The 4,021-nt window shown below is 37.7% G+C and overlaps 1 long non-coding RNA gene across 1 annotated transcript; it reads right to left on the reverse strand.

Moving 5' to 3' along the window:
• Nucleotides 1-1,181: 1,181 nt before the first annotated feature.
• Nucleotides 1,182-2,918, reverse strand: LOC112461075. The gene is made up of 4 exons (XR_003041514.1): nucleotides 2,539-2,918; nucleotides 2,232-2,438; nucleotides 1,780-2,151; nucleotides 1,182-1,695 (listed from the first exon to the last, which is right to left on the reverse strand). It is a non-coding gene; the product is annotated as an uncharacterized LOC112461075 (long non-coding RNA).
• Nucleotides 2,919-4,021: the final 1,103 nt, after the last annotated feature.

Below are 4,021 nucleotides of genomic sequence, written 5' to 3' on the forward strand. Positions count from 1 at the left end.
TATACCTAATTTGCCTAAATAGAAATCTTCCTCCTGACCGATAAGTCTATCGACCTAATTTCGAAATACGCGCACGATATCAAAACTGGCGATACCTGCGCCGCCAGCGTCGAAAAAGTAAAAGTGACGTTTCTCTGATAGATATGTCGCGGCATTAGGAGGAGGAGGAGTAATTCGTATGTATTTGACCGGAAATGAATGTCCGGGAAAGAATCTACCATATGAAATCGTTTGTATTTCGTATGAAGACTTTTGAAGTGCAATTGAAAAGGTTTGTGAGTCATTCGTTTAATTGTAATTAATTAATTATTTTTACACCATGCATTTAGCCGAAATAGATAAATTAATAAAAGTTTTTATACGGAATCGTTTGTATTTTGTATGAAGAGTTACGAAGTGTGATTAAAAAGGTTTGTGAGTAACCCAGATAATTTTAATTAAATATTTATAAACTCGGTAATTAGCCGAAATATAGATTTTTAGTTATTCATGTTAAAAGAAGAAGGCGCTAGAGTTCCCGAAGGTCCGTCTGCAATCAGAATTAATATGAACGTTTTAAAAATTATTTTATACTGAAATAAATAAATATACAGGCTAATAAGCCTGTAGCTATAAGCGATAGTTGCTAATTAAGTTTGTAAAGATTGTACCAGCTGTGCAGGGTGAAGAGTAGGTTATCTCAAACGCCCTGCCACAACCCAATTAAAAGAGACTCAAATGTCATTACCGCTGAGAAGTACTTTTTGCCATTTAAGTTAGCATGTCAGAGCAACCGGATTGTCCATTGCGTTTCACCTTGAATTTTTTTTACAGTCGTTTATTAGGATTGCCCTACTTTTAAATTGAGCGCTTTTAAATGTATTATTATTAAACTACCGATATCGATATATTATTAGTAATTTAATATTAAAACTTGACAGAGTGACGTAAACTAATTCGCTCATAGTATTATAACAAAGTATTATGCGTTCAAATTCTCGAAAGCTAATAGCTTCTTTACTATGCTCTCTCTTTATGTTGATCGATTCAGATAAAAATCTCCGAAGTCTTTCTTTCTCTCGCGATATTCCTAGAGTAAAACTGTACAAAAGCTCTACGAAATTGGCGATATTTTTCACGGATCTGGTTCGAGTCTCGGCTCTTGAGGAAGGTGCGCATGTAGAAAGAGTACGCCAACACAGTTTATCCTGCTAAATGGTTATCAATTCTCTATAAGTTCTGTATTGTACATAAATTATAGAATATCTAAACGTTTCTTTTTTTTTCGATGTCCTGTGACATATTGTACAATAGAGTTACAAATAAAGATAAAGCCACACTTTACGTATAATCTAATTCAGTCTTTGCTAATGTTACATAATAACGTGCGAAAGAACTAACAGTTAGACTATTTAAGAGGCTATTTAAGAATTTTAATTGATACTGGAAGCATAAAACTGTTCAGCTAGCTTTACACAAGATATTGGTCTTCTTCTTTATGAAATCGTCAAATTATGATTATGATACATTTCTACATTATCACCAGCATCGAATCTAATCTTATTTATCGTGATACTCTTGAGAAACTGTTAATCCATTGTCTTAACTCGATCGCGGCGCAGAACTGCGTCCACCAATATTGTTCTTCTCCCTCCAATCGATTCCCGTAAAAGCTGTCTACATATTGAACAGTCGATACAACGACGGCAGATTAGTCTGAAATTAAGCACACGTTAACAATCACTCTTCTTGCTAAAATCACAATTCTCTTTTCAATCGCATACCTTGATTATGACATACCTGTAGACACGGGAGTCAGATCGTCGGCAGCAGGTATGCCTCTTTCCGACGCCATGGAAAAGAGATTCATGATGGTAGTCGCGCAACAAAATACACACTGCAACTTATCCCTAGGAGTCTTATACACCGATATCACAGCCAATTCAGCCTGCGCCCATGACTAGGGGCATTCGTAATGATAAACTTTTGAAATGCGTAGGTCCCTGTGATTTGAAGTTACGACTTTTGCCAACTTATTGATATGACCGTGAAAAAGCTGGTCCCTATATACATCTCCATCTTCATTTAGATAGAGCGTATTGTGGTATACCCGTGCCATGACGGTTCTTTCCACTACAACTCTCGCCAAATCTAACTGGTTGGCGCTTGCCGCTGAAAGTAAGAAGTAAGTTCAGACGTCTCTGAGCACTCCGCTAAGATCAATTGCGAGATAAATAATTATATTCATGTACATTGCCAAATCGGATCGTTGTCCATTTCCACGTGGACCTTCTCTATAAAATTATCCACGAGATCCTGTTTCTCGTCAGCTAGCGTAAGCTTTTTAAACTCTTCGCAGGAGGAAAGCTTTCTTTTTTTTTTCCAAAAATACCCTCACACAAACGGATACAAGATGATTATTGATAGCATCCCGATCGCACTTAACTCGCACGCATAATCTGAAAAATATTATTATTAAACGGTTAACATCTTACATTTAAACATCTTACATTTACTTATACATTACATACAAAAATGATATTTATATATAAACATTACCTATCTAAGTGAGCTAATGTCAACAGCAATCCCTGACGACATCTGATTAAATATGCGATATATGGAGATCGCTTTTGATAATCCTCTCGAAGTGATTTGAAGAGCTTTCTACATCCATCGTCATTAAATAGACGCACGCAACGTAAAGTTTCATGAAGATGAGCTAGTTAGACTTAGCTAACTAAGAGCCCCCGCACAAGACTCTCGTATGATAGCGTAGCGTAACTTAATGTGGATCAACGCACAAGAAACGTATCGGTTAGAGCCTCCGCACAAAACTTTCGTATGGTAACGTAACGTAGATCAATGCACAAGAAACGTATTGACGTATAACGCCGTAACCGATACGTTTCTTGTGTGTTGACCCACGTTTCGTTACACTACGTTACCATACGAAAGTCTTATGCGGAGGCTCTAAGACTTAGCTCAGCTTCAGTTTTGCCGTTTGCTATGACAGAACCCTCCTGCTGATGTTCCCCATCAAGCCTCACGTTATCTTCCTCCGCCTCTGAGTCTCCATTCGCGCGAAGATCACGTTGATCATCTGCATGAGAGTCGCACAGGCTGTTGCTTGATTCACCAGGTTGCGTGACGACAAGTAAACGTTGTAAACAGTACGAATTGTTAACAGTACCGTATCCTCGTATACCTCCACATGCTGGCTTGTCATTACAATCAGCAGAGCTTTAATAATCTGCAGCTGCACACTCTCATCGGTCGGTGGACCGGTGAAGCAACCGCAAATTGTCTCGACAATGCGCACAATCAGCAGCTTGTTAGGCTCCGTTGAATCAGGCACATTGCCAGTGAGATGGCTATATGCGATTAACTTCTGCAGGCAGTCCAGTGCTGTGTCACCACAATCCGTAGTGACTAGCTCTGACATGCTGACTCAAATGGCAAGAAGTACTTCTCAGCGGTAATGACATTTGAGTCGCTCGTAATTGGACTGTGGCCCAATTAAGGGCGTTTGAGATAACCTCTTCACCCTGCACAGCTGGTGTATGTACATCTTTGATCTCGTTACGGAGGTCCTCTGCAAGATGGAAATATGAGTGACAAACTTAATTAGCAACTATCGCTTATAGCTACAGGCTTATTAGCCTGTATATTTATTTATTTCAGTATAAAATAATTTTTAAAACGTTCATATTAATTCTGATTGCAGACGGACCTTCGGGAACTCTAGCGCCTTCTTCTTTTAACATGAATAACTAAAAATCTATATTTCGGCTAATTACCGAGTTTATAAATATTTAATTAAAATTATCTGGGTTACTCACAAACCTTTTTAATCACACTTCGTAACTCTTCATACAAAATACAAACGATTCCGTATAAAAACTTTTATTAATTTATCTATTTCGGCTAAATGCATGGTGTAAAAATAATTAATTAATTACAATTAAACGAATGACTCACAAACCTTTTCAATTGCACTTCAAAAGTCTTCATACGAAATACAAACGATTTCATATGGTAG

The sequence above is a fragment of the Temnothorax curvispinosus genome, unplaced genomic scaffold (assembly GCF_003070985.1).
Source record: "Temnothorax curvispinosus isolate PA1 unplaced genomic scaffold, ASM307098v1 QBEX01011021.1, whole genome shotgun sequence".
NCBI classification, from domain to species: Eukaryota; Metazoa; Arthropoda; class Insecta; order Hymenoptera; family Formicidae; genus Temnothorax; species Temnothorax curvispinosus.